General features: G+C 41.9%; 1 protein-coding gene across 9 annotated transcripts in view; it reads right to left on the reverse strand.

Moving 5' to 3' along the window:
• ELMO1 (engulfment and cell motility 1) overlaps window positions 1-20,776 on the reverse strand; it is a 309,392-nt gene extending 288,616 nt beyond the window's left edge. For 2 of the 9 annotated variants that reach the window (XM_064506562.1, XM_064506559.1), the window contains exons 1-2: window positions 20,519-20,775; window positions 19,674-19,748 (exon numbers count right to left, since the gene is read on the reverse strand). The gene's annotated coding sequence lies outside the window, so the exon portion shown is untranslated. Of the gene's footprint in view, window positions 1-19,673; window positions 19,749-20,518 lie in introns of all 9 variants that reach the window. The other 7 variants (XM_064506568.1, XM_064506565.1, XM_064506569.1 and 4 more) reach the window with 5 other exon arrangements.
• Between the last annotated feature and the right edge of the window lie 5,119 nt (window positions 20,777-25,895).

The following is a 25,895-nucleotide window of genomic DNA, read 5'->3' on the forward strand; positions in this document are numbered from 1 at the left end:
TGTGAAGTTCAAGCATGAAGCTAATCTGGCAGAGCTGTCTCCCGACAACATTTCCCACATGGCCTGAGTAAGAGTTATCAGATGGTTTCACTGAAACCATACAAAAACAGAACAAGTTTGAAAAGTTTCAGATAATTAATTGTTTTTCTTTTTTTTAAAAAAAAAACATTAAAAAGAAAAGCAAGATGCAAACAAGGATAAAAATGTACTATGGTAGCAACACTTCCACCACAAGATGTACAAGCTGCTGTTTCCTCCCAAATTTGTCTACAGTACAGATAGTGAAAAACATGCACACACACAGGATACAGTCTGCACTAAAGACAGAAGGATTTGATAGCTAGCCTAGTTCAAACACTAACATAGCAAGGGTTTTGAGTCTGGCAACAGAAGTGCCCTTAGTTGATGTATGTAAAAGATCACCCTGCAAAAGGATTTTCATGCAGAGACCTCACAGAAACACTTTCAAAGCCAGTAGCTCTTGCTGGCACCAGCCAGAACACATGCCTCTCATTTACAACTACAAATGGGTATCACAGCCAAAATAAGTGACCTTCGAGACACCATATACTACACAGAGAAAGGTTAATTAAGAAGAAACCTTTGTTTCTTCTTCCTTCTCTCCCACGCACCAGCAGTTCCAGGTCTGGCTCTAGAGGATGAAGGGGATTACTAAAAGAGAGCTGCAGAGATTGGTGCTATAATGCCGCCAGGAATAGGAAGTCGGACAGATGCAGGAGACTTGGCCTCAGCGACTGACTCAGCCTCTGACCCACTTTACGAACTGGCCAAACTGCTTTCCTCCATGGTGCCAGGGCTCCTCTCCCAACCTCTGTATGCCCTCAGGCAACGAGGCGAAATTCCTCAGGGCAGTAAGTGCTTCTCACTGTTCGTGATGAATAACAGTTTTGAATAATATCTCGGTTAAAAAAAAAAAAAAAAAAAAAAAAAAAAGGCCTGAGGTTCTGCCACACCAAAAATAAAAGCATCTTTTAACTCAAATAATGAAAGAGGGGCCTGATTTTACTAGACTCTGCCACACCAAAAATAAAAGCATCCTTTAACTTAAATAACAAAGAATACCTGTACAGTTAAACCTATTAATATTCTCTAAAAGTAAGTACAGCTGAAAGAGTGGAAGGTTGCTCTCATTCATAGAATTGCTGTGTCCATATTGATGCCTACAACCTCCCCTCTAAATGTCTGTTCACAGAGACATTTCCTCCAGTGTCCAACCTTTCAGTTCTGATCCTTCCCTTCAGCTTTACTGCCTCATTTAGGGATTGCTTCTCAGTGACATTAGGCAAACTATTTGCGGTGTGACATGGAAAACTGAATGAAGTCTCAAACAAACAGAAAAATAATCTGGAGGAAAACAAACGACTCTTATTTTTAACCTGGATCAGTTCCCTGACTGAGCTGCTTCCCTACCACAAAACAGGTGTATCAGCACACCTGAGGAGGAGCTGGAACAAATCAAGCTGCCACCACTGCTGAAAGAAATGCATGTATCCACCAGTAGGATACGAATGTTTTTAAAAGCTTAATGTTAGAGTAAGGGTTCTGGCACTGGGGAACTCTTTAAAGCATCATAAAATGGACTTTAATACATATTCCTTATGTTTTTCACAGTTTCCTTTGCCAGTTTGGCTAATTATACGATATTTAAGTTTAAACATATGTTTCCTCCCTTGCAGCGAATCCTCTCCTCCTACATGATACAGCAGTGAAGTCATCCTGCTGACTTCAAGCTGAATCCTGCACCCTCTCAAGTCAGTGGGCATTTTAGTTCATCTGGAAAGCAATCGGACCTGACAGTGCCATGATTCTTGTTGCAATGAGCGGCCAGGAGCTCCACCATCGAAGTCTCTTGAAACACACTGTCCAGGTACCACCTCTCAAAGAACCAGCATAAACTCTACTAACCTGGGAGTCTGGTTCTTAAAACACGTAAGAGACGCTCAGGACACATCTGCATTAGTGTGAAAGGTGAACCAGGAGGCCATCAATTTTTACTTTCCTTCTGTCTACACCATCAGCAATTGACAGTTCATACTGTTTTTTTTTTTTGGGGGGGGGGGGGTTTAAGCAAAAGCACACAAGGGCCAAGACAATTTCAAGTGGAAGGAAGTGGCGAAACATAAGCCCCAAAGAAGGTATTTAAAAGAACAAAAATCATCCACCCTCAACTGTCATGCACTGCTGACAGGAAAATCTCTTTCAGTTAGTCCATTCCACATTATGAGTGCTTTTAGTAAGAGCAGCAGCAGAGCATGCCACAATAACTGTGTTTCATTAGCTTAGTGTAGCAGAGTATAGGATTTAAAGGGAAAGACAGCAGCTGAAAATAATTGCATTAAATTAACATTAACCCACAAACCCAGAAGAGGCATATAATATTGAGGACCACTATGGAAGCAGTAACTCAGAATTAATGCCTGTAAAGGATGAATAATCCTGCTCCTGGAACTCAGACTGGGATTCAAACATCCTAAAGGAAGAGAGTTCACCTCAAGTAGTCTTCCCTGAGAGGAGGAAAAAAAAAATTAAGAAAGAAAAGCATGGCCTAGTTAAAGATATCAGTAGGTAGGAACACAGATTGTAAAACGATGTGGCTCCCGAAGGACTCACATTTTTTATGGTTTATACACACATTCCCACACATTCCTTCTCAAAAAGGACTTTGAAAAATAAATTTGATTTTAAGAACTGTAAATGAAACAGACATGTGAGAATTTAAACACTTAGGGCAGAAAAGACCAAAACCTCAGAGATTAGAGCAATAAGGGCAGACAGGACTGGAGTGGACTACAACACAGCTAGCAGTGATGGTTGTAATGTAATTTGTGGGTGTACTTTACATCAGCGTCATCAGTCTTGATGCCGCAAGGGCTTAAAAGAGGGCAGTATCATCAAAAAAAAGTCCTTAATAAATCAAACTGGTAGAACGAAGAGACACATGATAAACTGCAAGAAAGGGTCTGTGCTTCCCTCAAAATAAGGAAAAAGTTTGTGCTACACTTGGGGAGGGGAGGTAGTCATAAAAAAAAAAATTAATTTTTTTTTTTTTTTTTTAAAGGCCAAATTACAGCACCTATTCTTTTCATGTATAGACAGGTACCAGAGGTAGGCAATGGTATTACTGACAGGAAGGAATATAAAACTCAGAAGTTCTTTCTCCCTACTGGAAGCAAGCAGACCCTTCCCATGCACACTCCTCCCAGTGGCCAGTAATGGCCAGAAGCATAATATTCTCTGTTACGCTGCAGGGAAAGTTTCAGCCTAGGTCTGTGTTGTCTTGCGCATGCAAAGTGCTGGCATGCAGTGCAAGCACTAACAAAATGGTGATAGTAACAGCTGCAGCACAAGCATCAAGAACAACAATGGAAAGCAGAAAGAAATAATGTTTTGGCCAAGGATAGGGCAATCTAGCTTTTCAACAGCATGCTCTAGACTGTACTGCCCTTTGCCCTTCCCTATCTGTTTTACTGGAAGTCCATTTGCTATATAACCAAATGTAGGTATCCCAGTCACAAGATGAATATCTATCTGGTGAGATGATGGACCCGTACCTCAATCAGGAATGAGGGAATAACCAACACTGAGGCACCACCTCAGGACGGTGGAAGATCTACATTTCTTTATTTCCACTTACAACACAGATAGGGTATGTGAGGCCTTTGAGAAAGGAAGCAGCATGGCAACTGTTTCTAGAACAGTTCAGATAGTCCAAGATCTGCTCCCTCAGATATCTTGGGGGGCCCTTGTGGGAGGAACAAGGCACAGGCCACAGATTGACAGGTTACTTCAGAAAGCCAAAACTGACCTGAAAGCTTCCACCATAGCAGAGGAAGGATCTTCTGGTTCTTTTGAAGGAAATTCTTCCAGCTGGCAAAGACAGCCTGGTTAGGCCCTTGGCTAACTGAAGGTCAAAAGGAAAAACTGAGCCACAAAATGAGGCCTCAGGAAAGCCATGGCAGAAATTACCATCAGACCAATTCTAGACATACCAAAGACCTCACCAGAACTGGTGTCTGGTTAGCCACTTGCCATTTCAGTTTACACAGCTACTCCAAGTAGCAATGAGTAACAAATTTTACCTAACAAGCAAGTCAATGTTTGGAAAAGCATTATCATCACATTTTCTATAAGAATCACATTCAGGGAAGTTTTTACTTCCCTTCTGCACCCTTTTAGGATTTAGAGTATTTCTAAAAAGAGACAGAAATAATCTGCGGACTCTGCAGTTACAGCAAAACTAACCAGCGATGTGTTTATGCTTTGGGTTTTTCAAGCTCCAAATGCTGCCTTATCAAGCACACGGAATGAGTTTGCAGTGCACCTTTACTGGGTAGTTAAAGGTTTCTTTCTATCTGAGGTCCCCAACAAAGCAGGATTCTACAATTTATCTTTTTCTATCAGCTGCACAGAACTCTCTCTCATGGACAATCAGTAAGGTTTTTCCACGTTTTTGTTAAGTCTCCTTCATTAACAGTATCATTCCTTGGTTCTGCTCTTTCAGTATACAGCCACCACTACATTTAGGTTTAATCAGACTCTGCAAATGAGTACAAATTCAGTATTTCAACTGACCTTTCCTGTAATATGAGGAGCACAGAATTGCCTAAAAATTGAGTAAAGTACAGGATTTTAATCACAGCAAGGTTTTATGTTTAAAGTAAATGCTCCCAAATATTTTTCATCTAAACACTCCAAGGAAAAACTAGAAGCCTAAATCTCACTTACCTCGAAGCTGCTTTATACTGCTCTGGCAATGGGGCTTGTGTGCAGAAAAATCACATTCTGTATGTTTGAGAGTACAAGTCAGGTAAGTTATGATGTGGCAATTTGTTTTTAGCACAAGTTTTGGCGTTAAGGACTTTCATTTCGTTTTTCTTAGAACAGTAAGAGAGAGTTTCCCTTTATCATACACTTGTCTGACCAAGAAAAGCAAACAGTTTCCCAGTGAGCATCAGAACTAAGGCCGCCAGGTCTGAATCACTGGGGTAGGTTCTCATGTGTTTAATAATGCTCACACTGGCATCTTTACCTTACGGTTTCTGCTCTATCCAGTTTCCTGCTTTCACAAAACCTATCTGAACTTTGTATCTGTGGTACCTCTATTGCTCTGCTGACTTGACTTGCATCAGCCAACAAGTTAAAAGTTACTGTAAGCAAAGAGGAAGGGGGAAAAGAGACAAAGAGCCACGCATACAGGCAACAGGATCATATAAGCATTGTTTCTAAGGGGACCAAGCTAAAAACTGAGAGGGTGGGAGGATGACCCAACTTTAATAGAAGCCCTTCTTGATTTCCACACCTCATATAAGACTTCACCAGCTGAAATCCATTCTATCATCACGGTTTCCAAATGCTGGAAACATCATGTAACAAAGAAAATTATACCCAAGGTTCTCTTTTTATACATGATTTTAGTTATACTGCCATTTTTTTGTAGTAAGTCTTCTACAAGGCCCAATGAAATGTGGCACTTTTGATCAACCTCAGCATACTGAACTTTTCAAATATACAGCCAAAGTTAAACAACTGCATAGCTGTTGCTGTTCTTACATTTTCACCAGTTATTTGCATAGTCATTCTCACTCTGATTTACTCTTTCATGATCACATATGTCCACATACAAAAAGAAAACAGTAAATCAAACAGGCATTTGGCAAGCACGTATTGGTGAGATCACAGAGAGCTCTTGGAACAGCACAGGCCCTCTCATACGCAGACGGGTGGTGGAGTTCCTGGGCAGTTTCACTAATGTCATCTGACTAATAAGAAATATTGAAATGGCCACAGAGCACAAGGAAAGCTGCCTGTTAACTAGTGAACAGCCAAGAAGGCGGCAGAACTAGTATCCAAAGCATCACAATCGATGTGTTACATTTTGCAGTCTACCCATATTAGAGTACTATCAAAACCAGTGCACACCAAAGCTTTTTAACCTAAGTACATCATTAAGCTTGGAGATAAAAATCAAGTGGACGTACAAAGCTCCCATTAAAATGTAAACTTGAATACACAGAGGGTCTACTTTCTCTGATTTTTTTAATTTTCCGACTAAAAAAATAGAAGGCATGACTAGTCAGAGGTATATTGCGTTTTTGGAAGAGGTATACATGACCCGACTGGAATGACAAAAGAATTACTTAAACTGTGTTCGTAATTCATCATGGTACAATACCTTCTCATAAACGCTAATGCGTTTCAGTGAGACAAAGACTTGTGCAGGTGTGACAGAAAAGATTAGCGAGTTATTCCCAAGCCGCGGGCTGCACTGGTGGCCACGGCGCTGGGGAACTTGTGCACTGCATAAAAGAACCTGCCCATAACTCTCCACGGACCAGTAAGGACAGAATAATTCAGAACAATAAATTATAAACATTTGTTTCTCTCTCCTCTTTTTATTTGCCTTCATGGTAAAATGTACTGGCTATAGCAAAATGCTATATACTGAAATCAGTGCGGCTCTTATTCAGGAGCAAGTACATGAAAAGAATCTAAATTAATCCAAAATCCCCTGAACAATGATTCGCTGCCTTTCTTCCCCAAGACCTTCCAAAAGGATGCTTATTTCAGAAGAAAAATATCTACATGGTTCTATCTAGATGGACCAGCATAGACTGGCTGGTTTAAATTTAACATTGCATTGGCGTAACTTTTCCCTCTACCAGTAGCTTTACAGTGAGCAATAAAATTATTCTCTTTTAACTCCACTCATTTCCACAAGTCTTAAAAAACATGTATTTCAAAATCCTCTCTGAATGTTGTGCATTACCAGTAAATCAACATCCTTTTCTAAAACAGAAGTCAAAACATCCCCAAGGACTTAAAAATCCCCCTCTTCTTACACATTATGTCATTTAATTCACTATCAGCTTTCAAGGAAAGACACTATTATCCCTTAATTGCAAATAACCTTAAAAGCTTAAAATGGTGTCCTCAAACAGGTGCAGGGGAAACAAAAATCAGCACCCAATATTTTCTAAGAGCAGCCAGGCCATCCAAGAGCTCATACCCCAACAACAGCCTTGCACGAGGCAAACAGCAGCATGCTCGCGGCATGGGGGAGCGGGCTGCCTTTGGCTCCTGCACACCTGAGACACACAACCGCTGCAGCAGGATGCTCCTCCTTCCCATGAGACAGTCGTAATGACTTCTGTAGCATAAGGGATTTCTGAAATGAACAGCAGATAATCCACCAGTGGCTTATTTTATTAGCTATACAAAATTCTCAGGGTCAGAGGTCAGTGAAATCAGATGAAAACCGTTAATCCAGTGCGCTTCAGACTCCTTTGATAAAGGACAGAGGCATGTGGCTGTACTGAACAAGCACGATTTCCATTAAATTTGCAGGAGATCCATTTCCAGCTACAGTTTAACAGCTCATTTCTTACATTACAACCATTACAAAAAATAGGACCCAACTGAGTGTTGCCACACTCCGTGCATGCACATGCACACATGCACATGGATACGAAAGCCAAATGTTTTGATAAAAACAATGTTCTTCAAACGCAAATTACAATCTCAGTCTTCTACATAACACAAAACTTCATGGGAAAACTTTCCATACGATTTAGAAAGTAGCTATTGTCAGAAGCACAACTGTGTAACATGGGTGCTTCCCACTCAGCTGATCTGACCCATGCATTTTCTCCAACATTCATTTCTGCCTGTACGGAAAGCAGGGGGGAGGGAGGAGGAGGGAGAAGGGTTGTTACAGCCCTATCTTTCCTGGTTTGTGCAGAATCAACAGGACTACTGACAAAAATCCAAAAACTCAAGCACATTTTTTTTTAATTTAATGGGAATAAGAATCCTCCCTGCCCTCCTACACACACCTTAAAGACTCAGAATAATCTAGGATTGGCCTTAAAAGCTCAAGAGCTTCCTAGCTCAAGAGCTTCCTAGCCCAAGAGCTTTCTTACTTCCACTGCAGCCATGTGGTAGACAACCCATAGTGCTGCCTGCTGAGAACTCACACATGCTCTGCAAAGCAGACGAGGATGGAGGAAAAAATAAAAAGTTACACCACAGAACACTGTGAGAAGGCAATTGGGAGAGATGGGTCATCATGTCCACTGCCCCACAAGGCAATCCCAGTGGCAACAGGGCTTCATTATTTTCCTGGGAGGATGCAGAATCTGTTTAAGAGCATGTCATGGTCCTCTCCTGTCTCAGGCCAGGGACTGTACACCCAGTTGGACAGTGCATTATATAAAAGTAATCATGTATCCAAGCTGCGGATGTTTGAGTTGTTATTGAGGAATCTTTACCTGATAAGTACACAATTTTGTATCACTCCTTCATTCTTCAGCATCAGTTATGCGCTATATTACAGGCCGGCAACAGTCTAGTTCAATTTCCATACCCCTGACAGACTAGGGGAAAACAACAAAAGATGCTGTTATATAGATTTGAATTACTAGATTAAAACACAAGGGGCCACCAATTCCCTGTTCCAGGTTTATCTTGCAGAAAAGACAATGGCTAAATACACCTGATAATACCCTCCCTCCACCTTTGGGTCTGGTAAGATTCTCCCCTTTTGCTTTCTTCACCCTTTCTCGTCCTTCATTTCATCTTATTCTGCCTTTGCCTAAAATGGAGAGAAAAAGAGTTTTTCCAGACATTTCTTTGCTATGCCAAGTTCTGCCTCTGGTTACCAGTCTTAGTATCTCTCACATCCTTTCTAAACTATCCACCATTCTTTGAAGAGTATCATTTTCTGTTGCAAAGCCAGAGGCCAGGAAGACTTCCAGCAGTACAGTTCCACCAAAGAGCCTGAAACAGAACCATTCCTTCTGTTGTATGAGGAGATAAGGAAGTCCCAGACACGGTTTTAAAAAGGAGGATGAAGAATGCTGCTGGCATTAGCAATTCTGAAATAAAAAACAAGTTTTCCCTTACAGAATGGTAGGTAGCATATAATGGCATTCACCAGCAGTGAGCACCTGCTCCTCTTACCTACTTCAAAGTGCTCTGCAGAGAAGCTGGAAAAGACATTACATTGTGGAACTCACACCCACACACGTCAAATAAGACTCCAGCGATTCTACCCCATTACCGCAAAAACAAACGGCAAGAGCAAACGCTACAAATCTCTGCTGGTTCATCCCAGTATAGCCTTGCTCTCCTTTTGACAGCCATACAACAAAAGCCATTGACATGCGCAGAAAGATAGTGAATATTTTTGTCAAAAATAATAAAAAAGTGACTGCGGAAAGATGCATTATTTTATGCAAATGTTTCAGCAACCCAATCTCATTGTGTACAAGGGTAACAATGAGGAAACTGCTGTTCCTAAGACAAATATATGCTCACTCTACCCAGTACAAAAATCAGAGAAGGTCCTTCTCTTCCTAAATGCAATTATTCTGCTATAGTAGCATACTGAAAAAGAAGCAGAAAAATTCTCTCCTTATAGCATCAGAATGATTCTGCAAATAACAAAAGCCTTTGCAATTATCACATACATCTCCCTCAACTTTCACCGACTTTCTGTGCTCCTCAATGGGATCAGAAGTAGCTGAAAGCTGATAAGAGACCTTAAAAAGGAGAAAGTAAATTTGTGGGTATCTTAATGGCCTGCATCAACTCTTCCATGAAATCCAAGAAGGGCATCTTCCTTCCTTCAAACTCATTTGCTCACTCAACACTTAAGTGCTGAACCCACAGTCTGATTGTCTGTCTGCACAAAGAGGTTATACACTGATCACAAGGGGCGGGGCGGGGGGCAAAAACAAAAACAACCCATTACAGCACTGTGTATCTGAGGTAATTGTGTTACTTCCTTTTCTAAAGGCCAAACTCTAGGATTTTAAAACCACTGGATTAAACAGCGTTATGTCAGCAGATGGAACTGAGGTATGCCAGAATAGTTCAGGATTACTTAATGTTTTTGTTAGAAATACTATGGCAAAATATTGCTACCTTTCATTGTATGTGACCAAAATAACCCCCTGCACAGCTGTCTCCAATGACCCAACAACAAGCTACATTATTCTATTACTGGAAAATAAACAGCACGATTTTTTTCAGTTCTAAGCGTAGATTCCCAGACATGAAATCGGTGCAATGAATTAACGTGTATCAATTAAATCATGTTGTTGCCTCATGATTTTCATCTACAGACAACCTTTAGTAACATATAGAGGCTACAGCTCAAGAGACAGAACCTATAAGCTTACCAGAACGATCAACTCTTTTTTCAGTGAGAGAAGACAGAGTTGATGGTCCATTCCCTTCATGAAATCAAGATGTTTCCAGAGAGCTCCGAGTACTTTCCTTTAACAGGTCATTCTATCAATGGTTCAGTAACACTTTATAACCACCCTTCTCCACATCTGTTGATGAAGTGCCTCCTAAAAGCCCCCTTTTTTGACTTCATGTTCATGAGGCTTCATGCCAGCACCAGCTTAAGAAATGAAGACAAACATTAGCAGACAGCACAAACTGACTCTAACCATCAGATACTTTCCTCTTTGCCCTCAGTGCACACTATAAGATTTCCAGACTTTTTACTTACAGTTGATAGGTAGATTTATTCAATACAAATAACAGACAGCCTGGCCTAAATAGAGCTGTGCTGAGCTCTTCCCAGCACAGGGAAATTCCGTATTATTTTGTAGCTCAAGACTGAGCAGTTTATTTCTATAAATACAGGTCCGTATCTGAAAAGAATAGATAGTAGATGATTTCTGCTCCATTAGGCCAATTCTGCTCACCAATATGCTACAGCCACAGTAGCAACCTCAAGCTATAGTCTGAGGAACAGTAGGAAGAACAAGAGTTCTCACTGCTGGCACACACCATCCATGCTTTCCCTAGAAGGGGCAAATTGCCAGCTTTTATTCAGAAAATAGCTTGCAAATACATCACTTGATGTATGTATTCTGCCCAGTATCTACCCCTCTGTTTTTAACATAATATTGAGAAGATCACTCAAAACAACCGCCAAGTTTTCTCGCTGCCTCAAGTTACCTTAATCTTTCTCAATATGAAACACACCCAGGCCTTGCTCCTATTTGTAACTTCTCCTTAAAATACGTAAAGATGAAATATCCATGCAGACCATATTAGACTTATCTGCTGCTTCTAGTAATACCATGGATTACGAGATCTTGTTGCAGTTCTAACAAGCTAATAGTATTACACCTGATTACTCTTTTCAATAGTACTACTTTTCTCAAAACAAAACATCCATGGCATTTTTTTTAATAAAGATACTTTTTTTCCCAGGGATTCTCTAAAGAGTGTCTCTTGTCCCATTTAGCATGCATGTGAAATGACAACAAGACACAGACTACCATGATTAAAACATACAACTCCACTTCCCTTCGACTAATACTGGTAATGCAGTTAATCATACGTGCATAGCTGTAACTGTACACGCAGAACTAATGGCTGGGTATCTCAACACAGATGAGGCTGCTGGAAACATGGCAGACCAGGAGGAAGGAGTAAGAAGACACAGAAAACATTTTATGTGCCCTTCTGAGGTTATGCCTAGTACTTCTAACCAGAATTGGCACCACAGGGCACAGCCGGGTTCGCCTCTCCTTTCTGCGGGAGCACTGCTATGGTCAACACATTGCAGAGCAGCCATGCCAAGGGTGCACTCATGACTCCAGGCTCTATCTGAAGCAAAGACTGAAACCGATGTCCTTCTGATCTCAGACGTTCAACGTACACCTCTTCTATCACCCAAAATTGCAGCACAACTCAGCTATGGTTGCGTGCCTCCAAAACAGAGCCCACAGCAGAAAGCGCGGGCCCAGTTCAGGCAGCAAGTGCCATCCAAATACAAGAACAGCAGCGGTCCCAAACCTGCACTGACCTGGACTTCCCATTTCCCAATAAACTTAGAACGACTCATTTCCTAAATGACTCCAAATTGCTCCTCTGTGAGCTACCTCTCCTTTTAATCCCTATCACCACAGCTGGAACCCCTTTGTCATATAAGAGGCAGCTACCAGCAGGACATTTTTGAAGAGGGGGCCCTCCGCTTTAAATTTCAATAGATCAAAAAAGAAAAGCTTCAAGACAGGAAAACAAGGCTTATCCCCATAGTTAAGCTTATGGGACCAGTGAACACAGTAAGAGCAATTAGTTGTAAACAAAGGATCTGCAGCTTGATTTAGGTTTGCTTTTCAAGTCTAGTTTGGTGGTTCCTTATTTACCAATTTAGGTGAAAGACGTTTGAATGCTTGCTCTCCCCTTCTTAAGTCATCATACTTCTGACTAGTGAAGTAGTTGCCTATAGGCTGGAACAGTTGCTTTTTTGAACCTTTTATATTAGTTATACATTAAATAAATTAATTTAAAACCAAAAAGCCTTGACATCTCTAAAATAATGTGAAGAGTTTAAACTTAAACAATTTGTAACACAAGAAATCTTAAAACATATTGTTTCAATTTGAATTCATATGTACTGTTACAAAGACCTGACAGAGGTGAAGCAAACTACAAAAACACACTACCACTGAATTGATGATATTTTGATCCCTCTTGCATATGGGCCAGGAAATCAATTTGCAATTACAGTGCAAACAACCCTAGACCATTTTATTTTTTAATCTTTGTTTTAAAATAGAACTTGAACTTACAACTTGGATTTAAAGTTATGCAGGTTATTTTCTCCCCTTCTCCCTCTGCACACATCGCCCCTTTGCCATAATATGTTTTCTGACTCATTCACAGCTGCAGGGGATGGAGTTTTTGAAACCTCTGCCTCCCAGAATGCCATCCTAACACAGAGCAATGCTACTGACTCTTGCTGTTAAAAACAACAACAACAAGCAACAAACACCACCACTCTTCCAACAGGCTAACTTCCTAAGGTAGCTGAAGGGAGGGAAAAAAGCTGATTTTTAACAGGTCAGGAAATAAAATCCCAGGTCATTACATACTGGAAAAATTTATGAAAGGTGCTGTGCATCATATATTCTAAGGCACAAACAAAATATAAACCAAAATCACCAGCATTGCATATGGAGCAAAGAAGAGATGCAGAAGTTTCAGGTCAAGTCCAAACATGTCAGCGAGGAAAGCTAGGACAAAGAGGTAAGCTTAAACCAGCAAAAAGAGGAGGAGATTATTTTTCAATTTCAAAATTTCATATATTGCTTTTCACAACTGCACTTCTACAAAATTGTAGTTAAATTTTTTTTTCAAAAAAATCATATTCATATTAAGACCACATAAAAATCTGACCAACCTCCAACCTGAGCTGCAATTAAAAAACTGGCAATTTTATTCAGAACATGGGCCTTTTTGTGTCCTTTTCTTCCTTTTCTGGACCTGGCATTAGCTGCAATATCTTTATTTACTTGCCATAGGTATGGTTAAAATTACCTTAAGTGGTCCAAAGTATGAAATACATTTTCTTTATGCTTTGTAGGGTTTTTTGCTTGGCTGGTTGGGTTCCTCCTCCAAACTTCTCCTGGTAGTTAACAATCACCAAGTGTTTGGTCTTTTGCTGACTAATGAAAGTTCTCATCTGTTCCAATTTTCTACTTTTGTCAGGAGAAGAAAGTTAAATACAAGAAACCTGTACGCATATCTATAGGAGAAGGGATCACAGACCTACATAAAAGCATTGATCAGTCTTAGACCCCGCATCTAGACCCAACTTTTGTGAGCTTGGCAAGCAGAAAAGATGTCAGAGTGTGTGCGAAGAGGAACAGTGGGAGGTGAGGTGAAAAGGTTCATAGCAGGAATGCACTTGAACCACAGGGGGAAGAGCTTTGACAGTTGAGTGCCCTTGTGCTAAAAGGGAGGAAAAACAAAAAAGCAGAAAACTTAAGACAACTAAAAAACGAAACAAACAAGCACACACTGCAGTATTTTAAAAGCCTACTGACCAGATGGCATACCAGATATTCTTTCCAGAATGAAGAGACTAGTCCTTACATTTGAGGCAAAAACTTTTTTGAATTGGTTTGGCTTGGAGTTACTGAAAAAGTTTATCCAAAAGTCCATGTGTTGAGCCAACACTTATCAGGTTTCAATTTCCAGCTGAAGCCATGACTGTTGCTATGAAAACTAATGTGCAATTGTATTCCAGAAAGCAAAGCAATGGAAGAGACCGTACCGGAATGTAACAAATATATGCATTGGCACCAAAAACAAAAATTGTGTTATACCAACCTGTATCATAACAATTTTTCTCTTCCTCTTATGGGAGAAGAAAAATGCAATTCAACCTTATTGCCTGGCCAGAGGATATTATGTGAATATTTATGAATTCCTTATTGCCCTAGCTCAATAAATCACTATATCCCTTAAAACGTGAAGCAGCATTTTAAAAAGTCACCTCCACTACGGTCACTCCAGCAAGATTCAAAGTACACAGCAGAAGTAGACAGCAAATTGCCAGCCTAACCAGATAAAAGACTAAACCGCTCACATGCAGCATCTCAGCTAAGCCCCGCACAACCCTGACACTTCTACTGGACTGGACAATAGATTGGCTGGAGAGAAAGAAAAACAGACAAGTAATATTTTCACTTTGGCTACAGATTCCAGCACCAGATTTCATGCACATACTAAAAATATACAAATAGTTAGCTAAAACAGTTCTTTATCCGTGGAGGAAAGGGTTAAACCAACCACATTCTTTACTTTATTAAAACACTGATTTTGGTAAGCTGTTTTTCTGTCACTCAGAAGTATAGCAGAAGTTGTGTTCTATCCAAATTAAAAAAAAAGAAACTAAAACCATTCTCCTATTTACAGAATATTTACACATGTCCTGTCACTACATAAAAGATTGAGGTAGTGTCAGAAGAAATAGATATAGGCTCCAATTCAGCAAACAAGTACACTAAGTATACACTTACATTTTCAGCATGTGAACAGTAAGAGGAAAAAGGTAACAGCATGCTTAGTTTTACAGAAGTTTGTAAGAGACTGAATTCAGAGTTAAGACTCTGATTAGGAATTAGGACTCTTCCCATTCTTATCATCAAGTTGACAATGAACCATAAGAAAGCACCTCTGAACAGTGCCAGCTATCCTAATTCCAGGTACTGTACATGAAGTTTCCAATGAAGAAGGAGGGTTAACATGCGGACAGCATTACTTGAGCCTGTTGACATACCTTGCATATTCTTCCTTTTGTCCAGCTTCAAAATGTTGGAAGTATTTGATCTATAGGTTGTCAGCTTTACACATTAAGAAAAAGAGGTCCATATGGAACATCTTGTCCATGTTCACATACACTCTCTGAACTGCAAAAAAGTCCTGGAAATCAGATCATCTTCAAAAAAGCACTCTCTGCTATATTAAAGAGTGGGAGTTTAAAGCCATCACGTCTCCAGAATCTGAAGTTTTCTCTTAGCAGTGACCCACTCTCCCTTTCAGTTGAAGCAAGAAAAAAAAGTCAGGCTTTATCATATTTGTATTCAAGTAGCTGCTAAAAAAATTACTCAATTACAGATGATGCAGTATTTCAGAGATGGTTTTGTGTTTCATATGTCTCTATAAATTAGGATGACACAATAAGCAATTTAAGTTAGAGACTTTGAAATGAGATGATACACACTTCAGTCTACACCTTTTCATACAAATTTTAAATAAAATTAGTTAATTGATTAATGACCTAAGGGATGTCTGGAAAACAATTTGAGAAAGAAAGGACAAAGTTGGTTAAACCACAGAGCTGGGAGGATTAAGAGAGAGAGAGAGAGAGAGAGAGAGAGAGAGAGAGAGAGAGAGAGAGAGAGAGAGAGAGGAGAGAGAGAGGGAGAGAGAGAGGGAGAGAGGGAGGGAGGATCTCAAAGGTCAAAGAACAACACAGCAAGATTGGGGGGGGGGAAACATGCAAAAAGAAGTGAGAAGGAGAGTTTAACTTTCAGAAATAAAACACAGAAGGAAAGCAGAGGCAAGAGAACGCACAGCTAGGACAGAGCTATTATTTTGTAATGGACCTGTTTGGGAACAATTCATTTTCCTTTTCAACCTTCAGCCTCTTTACTGAAGATGCTGCTTCACGAACACTTTAAATCAACCTAATTCAATCTGAAAGGGGTAATCGTGCCTTCAGCATTGACTGCTAGTTCCCACTCCCTCCCTTGTACTAGCACCAGCACCTGTGGAGCTGTGCAGTATTGTATTACTGTAAATGGAGCACAGCAGAAGCATCAGTAAGCAAAGGAGACTTATGTCCTCAAAAGCAGTAAGAATAGTCCACTTGTCACATTTGAATGACATCTCCAGGTAATATATTCAGCTATCTGAAAAGCTCCAAAGGCTGCTCACTAGAAGTGTACTAGAACTACTGTATTTGCATACAGTGATTCCACTAGAAAAGTTATTTGGCCTAACAGAAGTGGCTTCCAAACTTCTTCACAAGAAATCTCTGAAAGCATTTTTAACTGCTTGCAAACAAGCACCAGGTGAATTGCCACCCACCTTGCTCTTAACCATAGGCACGTGCTCTACAAACCAATTGGCTCCCCAGTCTGAGAAGTCAGTAGCTTACCCGTGGATACCATGTCTGTGCCACAAGTCATTTAGGATATAGCAATAACAACAGAGATAAGTTTACATCCGCCAGATCTGAACCAGAGAGAAGAGGAAACATTAACTGTCCCCCGTGGCATACACTCTTCATTAATGTTGCTCTTAAATGGTAACAACAATCAGAAAGCTGAGGAAACTAGCAGGAAGGCTGTGTCCTTATCCTTCAGTCACCCTTTCCTATCTCGTAACACTTGCAATAATGAGAGATCACACCACAAAACTAAATCTTTGCAAATAGCTTGATGCAAAAAAGCTGACTGAAAGGCAGCTTCACAATTTTCTGATTATTCTTCCATTCATCTCGTAAATGTGAATCTGTGACACCATATGTATACAGTTTGTTTTATGTTAAGTTTCACTTATATATTATCACCTCTTTTAATCCATAGTATCAAATGCCTGCCAACATACTGGCTTCTGCCAATTGCTTTTAGTTTCTCTTTCTCTTCTTTTCCAGTGTTATATTTGGAGAGAGGTGGGGAAAAAAAAATACTGACTCAAGTAGAAGGAAAATTATCCAAAATACTTTAAACAGTTGCTCTGTTAAACTGACACAAGTTTAACAACGTGTACTTGGCACATTCTTCTTTTGCCACGAATACAAGAACCTTTTTCAAAAACTCATTCAAGGCAGGGAAATCCTTTAAAGATACAGGCATTACTGAATGGTGGTTTGATGGCCGTTACAAAGCAACCTGCTAGGCTTGCTCTAATTTCTAGTCACAGGTGTTCAAACCACAAAGATTTCATCATCACAAAACAACATCTTCCCAACATCTCCTCTTTAATAGGATAATGACAGAACGGGGAGGGAAACCAGCCCAACTCACTGTGCCTCAAAGCTGTACCTTCAGAACAGCACAGAGATACAGCAGAGAAGAAAAGCTTGGACTTTGGCATAACTGTGCAGGAAAATAAACCAGAAGACATAACGTTATTATTACCTGCTCTAAAGAGGTATGATGTTTTCTAGTGTCCGAGTTTCTTAAAATCCCATCACCTTCTACAAACTTGTCTTAATATAAGGACATACTGCATATGTGCACCAGAGCATGACAAAGAGGACTCCTATACTATAAAGGGATGATTCACTTCCAGGAACCTGAAAAATCAAGTGGTGGCGAGGTCTCAGCTGAAGAGGAAAATTGTACTTGATGGCCTCATCAAAATCCCAAACAAATCCTTATCTGAAAAATCACAGAATTAGAAAACTTGCGGTTGGCAATCTATTCATACAGGAGCCCGACACTGGAACAGGGGGACACAGCATGTTAATGTGTAGGTGCACTGGCGGAGCTCTGTGGAAATTTCTTCCTGGTTACAGTTAAATCTATAGCCACTAGCCTCTCACTGCATCACACACTGAACCTGTCTACAGTATCAGCAGAAGAAACACACACATCTTGTCATGTGCAAGCATGCAAGCTCTGTTGTCTGTATGTCAACATGGAAAACATGAGCTCATTGTCCAACATCCCTCCGCAGTCTGGACACTGTGAGAAAAAGTCAGCGAGCCCAAACCTTAAAAATCAAAGGGACTTCTATTAGGTAGAAAAAACAAAGAGCGGAAGGAAGGGTGGAGCACTACGTTACTGTTGCTCTGCAGTCTGTTGCAGAAGGGTATTGCTGTCGGGAAGTATAACACACATAGCTGTGTTTCAGCAACATTACACCTTTAGGCAGAGGCTATTTAGCATAAGGAAGCAAGTTTTGTGTTAATGCTACCGTAAAGGGACAGAGAATCACTTCTCTTAGAACAAGGTAGACAATACGTTGCACTTCAATAGTGAGAGAACAGAAGCGTTTGTTTTAAGACATAGCATCAAGTAATCTCTTCATATAAAGCACTACTGAATTGGAGGTACTTTCAGTGACCACAAAAAACTGTTACAGAATAAGCAGGTAAAAAAAAATCATCAAAATCCATTTGAGTTTTATACCCATTATGTTTTCCTGACACACAGAAAACACTGGGGGGGGGGATGGGTAGCAACATGTTCATTCCCCCCCCTTCCTCATAAAAAAAATTCAGACGACACTCTTACCTAAGTTGCAAGCTACAGAGAAAACAAGTGTACACAGAGTTTCAAACAGATTACAAAACAACAAAAAAGACAAAAGAAAAACAATTACCGATCTAAACATGCAACTTCTCTACCATGAGTAAACTGGCAATTAGATACACCTCTGAACTGTTCAAATCACACACTGATCAAAGCACTGACTGCAGTATCTTCCAGTAACACCTGTTCTGCATTACATTGCTGATTTAACCATATTACTCTTTATCATCTCCAAATGCTGAATTTCAAAAGTTGCTGCAATATGTTTAGTAGCTTTATGAAATGTGTTATGGATATTCTCCTAACGGTACACAAAAGGGACATTGACCAGCAAATTGTCACCACTGCTTTTCCCCCTTCCCATCTTGTTACTGGTCAGATTAGGACCCTAGCACTTACCTCTGCAGCTTCAAAAAAAAAAGGGGGGGAGGGGGAATTAGAGAATTAAAATCTTCAAAGAGCAAATTTGCAGCTCAAGCTGAAAGAACTTTATGAAAATTAAAATATACTTTTCTTTACTGTGAAATACTCTGCATAAGTCACTCAATCAAGCAGGAATGACGTGCAAAGAATGGAAGTGATATGAACAATGAATGATCCCTGAATGTCTACAAGATTATATAACAGGGGATGAGACGGCACGCATGGGTGCGTGCATGGGGGGAAGGAGGAGGAGAAAGAGCGAAGGGGAAGAGGAGGCAACGAACTCCTTCAGCGCAAACACAGAACTTCTGTACAGTTCTTACTCAATCTCCCCCTCTTCCCAAAAGATAAAATATTTTTAATATGAGGCAATCTGGTAGCCGAGGGACAAAAGTTAAAAGAAGATTCATTTGCATATGAATACACTTCAAAACATCCCTTGCTGAAATTACACCATAAATGCTGTACCATGAAATACAGCTTAGAGGCAACCATGTTTATACTAAAGCAATTAACACATGGTACATTTCCTGCACTGTTATTATCATTGGCGCTATCAAGTGTTTGTTGCATGTTTTGAGCCTTGGCAGGTTAAGAGATATTCTTACAGAGTTAACAACAAACGCTGCTGATTTGAGAGGTACTCACTTTTTTTTTTTTTCAGGAACTCCTATATTTATTTTTATAGCATCCCCAGGGGAGAGCTGGCCAGTTGTATTAGTTCTGCAAGGAAAAGATACTCAAAATAAACTTTGCAGCGGCTGCAAGCCAAGGGACCAGAGACTTCACTGCCTGGATGCGATACCCACCCGCTGCACCGGGCTCTGCACCAGGGCTCTGCATAATCACCGCCCACACCGCAGCATAATCGCTTCAGACGAAATATGCATCAGCAGTTGGATCATTTTTATTGTCACCAGCACCGAGTTATAAAGCTGCGCACACACACACACGCACCCCGCTCCCTCTGAAAGCGAGGGGGGGGCGCGGAGCCGGCCGCACGCCGAGGTGCAGTTGCTTTAAAGTTGAGGTTGCCCCCGGCGGCGGCGCCGCCACTTGTCTCCACGGGCCACCTGCGGCCGCCACCCCGCGCAGGACGGGACGGGACGGGACGGGACGGGACCGGGCAGCCCCAACGGCGGCGCGGAGCCCCCCGCTGCCCCGCCGCGGGGGAGGCGGGGGCCGGCACGGGCGGAGCGAGGCGGCCGTTACACGGGGCCGCCCCCCCACCCCCCGCAGCCGTTAAGGCGGCCGCGGCCCGGCGCACAGAGGGGCGCGCGCGCTGCGCTTCCTCTTCCTCGCGGCGGCGGCCGCCGCTTCCTCCGCGCGCCCCGGCCGTTGCCTGGAGTCGCGGCGGCACCGCGCGCGCCCCATCCCCCCGCCGCGGCCGCCGAGCCCGCCCCAAGCGGGCAGGTGCGGGGGGCCGCCGCCCCCGCTCCCGCCGCCGCCGCCGCCCCCCTGCACCCGGCTCCCCGCCGCGGCAGCGCGCCTACCTCCAGCGGCGGCAGCACCTTCCCCTGCCCGCGGCGCCGCTCTGGCTCCGGCAGAGGGAAGTTTGCCGCCCGCTCCCGCCCCGCGCAGCCGGCTGCGCGCCGCCGCCTCGCTGCGCCGCGCCCGGCGCTATCCCATCGCGGGGCTCGCACAGGCACTCGCGGCTCCCCGCCGCCGCCGCTCTCACTTCCTCTTCCTTCCTCCTGCTGGCCGGGGCCGCGACGTGCAGCCCGCCGTCGCCGCCGGGGAGCCCGCCGGCCGCCCCGGGGGCTGCGCGGGCGGGCGGGGCCGGGCGGCACCTGCGGGCGCGGGGGCGGCACCCCGGCATGGACCGCACCGGCATGGACCGCACCGGCCGCGGCCGCCTTGCGGAGCCCCCCTGTCTCCGTGCTGCCTGCCAGGAACCGGAGCGAGGTGACAGATATTCCTCCTCCTCCTCCTCCTGTGCCTTTTCTACACGGTGATTTTTACGGCTTCCTCCTATTTTTGCAATGTGTCTTTTTTTATTATTATTATTTTGCAGCAGAGCCACTGCCACTCCTCAGCCCGCTCCCCGTCGCAGAAAGCTTTGTCCCCTCCGGCGGGGTCCCGGCAGCTGGGTTGGTGCGGAGGAGCCCTGGCACAGCCCTGAAGGTGACCAAGGCCTGGCAGGCCGGCCAAAGCCCAGAGGTGCCCAGGCGGCTCGCGCTCCCCAGGAAGGTCAAGTGTCACATCTCTACTTATCAGGGTCCCCAAAAGAAAAGCTCCCCCAGGTCACTCAGCGGGGTTTTTCTTTTTTCTAAATTGCCTTTACCCGTGTGGACTAGGCACAGTGTGGGACACTAGGTGCCATCAAACCGTATTTCGGCTACTACAGACCTAATCTGCAACTAATATAGGCATTATCTCCACCTACTACAGACATGAAGGTCTTTTTTTACCTGGTGTAAGGTTTCCTCACACCTATGTGTTTCCCTTTGATCCCAATAAGAAAGGATAGATAGCATAGCCATGTAACATCGCTATGGCGCAGCGACTTGTATTCTCTGCTCTAACAAAATTTACAATTTGTCAGCTATCCCGTGATACACAGAGGCCAAAACTCCCGTCTGTGATCTTGCAAATAATTCTGCATGCGAGTATCTTTGCCCATGTTAGCAATCCCCAGTGATTTCCTATAAAAGCGCTCTCCTGCAGTGTCCAGGCCCACAGACTACAATAATGCTGTTACACACCACTGACGTTTTTGAGGCTCATTGCCCTGAAAGTAACACAGCGACTTGGTCGGGTTTTACGCCGAGCGGTGCTGGTGGGGTTTTCCAGAGCAGGAAGCAGGGGCCTGACTTTCCACTTAGGCTGTAATGCACCTGTGTCAGTGATAGGCCACAACCCAGCAAATACTTCAGTGTGAGGCGGCAAATGGTGTGACTCACCTGAGTCACACGTTACTATATTTATCAGACTGGAACACAGGCTTTACTGAATGGCGGTGACTTCTTTGCCCGAGCCCTCACCTCAAAAACATGCAAAAATACAGGGATATTGCCTGCTTGCCCACCTTTTCTCCAGCACCCTGCAGGCTGGAAAATCAGCATGGATGAAAGCAGTGAGGACTGGGGTGGGAAACGGCTCGGCTCAGCAGCAGGCCGGGAGCCTGAAACTTCCCCGTGGCAGGAATTCCCCACAATCAAGGAGCGTTTCCATAAAGCTGCTGTGCTTTAGGGTCCCCACCAGTGATAAAATCCATGGAGAAGTTTGGACTTAGCGCATCTAACTGAAATGTGTTGTTTGCTATATTTAGTATACATTTTAAGGCACCTTTTTTTCCTGCTTTATTAAGGCAGAACTCTAGAACTGAATGTAAGACACACATAGAGAATAGAATTCTTCTTATAAGAAAAAAACAATTATCAAGCCAGCTCAAGAGCTTCTTAGAGCTGTACCTAGCTCACTGAAAGAGAGACAATGGCAACACCAAGTAAATGACTGTTCGTTTGGCATTTGAACTGTTTCTGTAAAACAGATTTTTTGTACGTATATGTGTACTCAAATTTTGGTGCTGGAAATGGAAGCAGGAAATGTTCACAACTTACAAAAGGGTATTGTAAATATAACTGAAGATGTGCAAAAAGGTTTTGTTTACCTCATTTCCCAATATTAACTCATGCCAGATTCCAGGGTACTTACATGGGGGTTTAGCTTCATTTGTGAAGTAAAATGCATATATATAGGGTGGTAGGAAAGATGTTTGGAAGAATATTAATAATGAACAATATTTTAAATGCAAGATATTTATCACCACGTTGTTATTTTCCTCTTTTCTCTTTCATGCTCAGCCATGAAGATCATTAAAATTGCTTTGTTGTATATTACCACAATAGTTGGAATTAAATACTGTATGTGAATGTTTATTTAAGAATGCAATTGTTGCTACAATTTAGAAGAAAATGTGTGAAAAAAATTCAGCTAGTTTATGGGGACAAACTTCACTACCACACTATTCTATTGTAACATTAATGAGAGACAGCATGCTAGAAACCTAGAGAGGATACACTAGTGAAGCCTTCTGTTTATCCATAGACAAAGTATTGCACAAATAGTAGGATTTTTGTTCTCCAAAAGTCCCATGAACCTTTACTTGAAATACGTGTGTACAGAAGTGCTTGGCTGCAGCGTCCATTCCTTAATTTCTTTAATTGTAGTCCCTGTTTTGGTGTCTGCTGCCAAAGCACATGTTACCCTCACAACTGATGGTTTTTGTACTGGAGTTGTTTCTATGATGCGGCCTTCAGATGTTTGCTAAGTAATTCTAGAAAGCCAGAAGAGGGAGTGCGGGAACAGAAAACACCAAGTACTGAGCATTTTAATTTGTGTGCCTATTTCATCTGCAACCTTAAAAAAAATAATAATTTTCAGGAAGAACTCCTCCTTTTGAAGACTCAGCTCTACAGACAAGCCTTTTTCAGGATTGTCCAGTAGGTGCTAATCACCTGTTGAAACCAGGCCTGGAGAAACCTCAATTTCCTTACCCCAAAAGTGTAGAGAGCGTTCAAAGCCATTAATCACTTCTGACAATGAAAACCTTTGACCCTTAGATGAAAGAGCTCCTGGCATTTTTTGAAAAAGGAGAGTTTGTCATAGCACTTCTGGCCAAAACCTTCCTTAGACCCCCATAATCTAAGACACCAGTCATTACACCCACCTTAATAAACCTGCAGAATCTTGTTTGCAACCATTAAAGCATATCAACATGCAGCTGCCATATAAAAACAAAATACTGGGGTACTATGATATCTTGATTTTTTAGAGGTCACAAATACATTTTTCCTTAGTTTGACAATGCTCGCTGTCTACTCTGTTTGAATGAAAACATCTTGTGTATGTATGCATTCGCATGTATAGTCTATTAGATATTTTTAAATAGGTCCTGAAAATCTGACCTAAATTCATGAACAATGACATCAATAAAAATGGACTGTATCAGAGATTTCAAGCTCATTTTTTTAAGCTGCAGTATGCTTACAGATCTCTATACTTAAGTCTCTAAATTACAGTTGTCAGTTTGATTTTATATACATATATATGTATGAATTTTATATTCATATATATGAACATTAAATGAAGGAGTTTTAAACAAGGTGAGTATGATATAAGGATTTTTTTGACTCAGTTGCAGTATATCTATTCAGACTGTAAATCTGCTGCTGCATATACATTGGTATATAATGCATGCTGTGGGGAAGATTATGGCATTTACAGAATAGCCATCTTTAAAAAAGAAATACATAAATTCTGCATAAAACATGTTTTAATTAACCTAAGAACAACCCTATTCTAACAAATACTTTAAATCTATTTAAGGTGTCATTTACATATTATCTGGACATAGATTTACAATAAAATGTGAAAAGTTAAGACTGCAAATTTAAAACATTTATAATCATCTCAGCAGTTAGGAAATCGAACCATGTACAAGCAGGAAAATTAAGAGATCAAGAGCTGCTCTCACAATTTTCAAGCAATTAACCTGCTGTGTTTCTATAAAGAAAAACACACCTCTACAAACTATTTTACTGCCATTTACTTGGTCTTCTACATTTTTAGCATGCCTGTAAAAGACTTCTTCAGGAGTCCATGAACAATAACATCTAGAAGCAATTTCATCACAGTCTACTACTATCAGAAGGAGAAAAGCTTGGGAAAAGCTGTATGTTTGGCAAGTGTAAGAAACAACAACTGAATGTTGAAGCTGAGCAAGCTGAGGATAGAAACATGGCTCTCTTGTTTCAGTGAAAACAGTTAATCATTGGAGCTGCCCAGTGATTGTCTAAGTTGGTCCTGACCAGAAATGTTTAAATCAAACCAGGCATTTTTGTAAGATATTGGTGCAAGCTAAAACTTACCTTTATAAACGGAAGCAGGAATTTAAGGAAGTTCTACAATCTGCCGTATATAGCAACCACAGTGGTATTATTTTATAATTTTATTCTCACGAATTTTGACAAGTTCTTTGCAGGTATTTAAATAACAAGCAACCTGCACAGTTCTCATCCCTCCAATCTGTAGCAGAATAATTTAACAGAGAGGAAAGCTTACTGCAGCATTGCTACCAATAGAAGGAGAGGCCCAGTAAGTGAGTTTTTCACCCTCTGTTCACAGGGCTCACTTTAGCACTTGTGGAAAAATGAGCAGAATCCTCTCTGTTGGTAGGAACAGCGTTGTATCCCCCTCAAATGATGAAGGAAAGTGGTCGGTGCTTGACCTAGGGAAGGGGAAGCTGATTATCAATCATTTTAGACTCTGGCCCGTGACTTCCCACTGTGCACCGTAATAAGAGAAGATGGGCAATAGTCACAGGAAAGCCTGAAAAAATAGTCACTTACAGGACTGACCGGCTGCTCACGGTGCATGCAAATCACTGCCAGTGGGGAGTTTGCCCACCTTGCTCTGCACAACGCCAACTGCATATCCACAGCATGGTGGCGAGAGGATAACGGAGATGACAAGCAAAGTCCAGTTCTTCCCAGCTCAAATGCGTGGCAGGACTTTACTAAAAGAAGAGACACTGCAAGAAGCCATCGGAGAAGGCACTAGAGGAATTTTAATCACCCTTTCCAGACATAACAAAGTTGTTTGCTACATGTCATGTTTTCCCTTCCACCCATGCAGACATCCCTTTTCTGTTGTCAGATTAACATTTTATGATAAAACCTCCCACTTGTTCCAACCACATTTAAGGATGGATATCATTTCCTTTCATTTTAGGTTTTGTTTTGTTTTTCTACTAATGAAAGGACTAGATGCTGGCAGGCAGGGAATTGGGACTCTTGAGTTTTGACTCAACTGTAGCCCTTTAATCCACCATACAACTGTCGGTGAATCTCATTGTCTTTGGACATC

This window comes from Dromaius novaehollandiae, chromosome 2 (genome assembly GCF_036370855.1).
Source record: "Dromaius novaehollandiae isolate bDroNov1 chromosome 2, bDroNov1.hap1, whole genome shotgun sequence".
NCBI classification, from domain to species: domain Eukaryota; kingdom Metazoa; phylum Chordata; class Aves; order Casuariiformes; family Dromaiidae; genus Dromaius; species Dromaius novaehollandiae.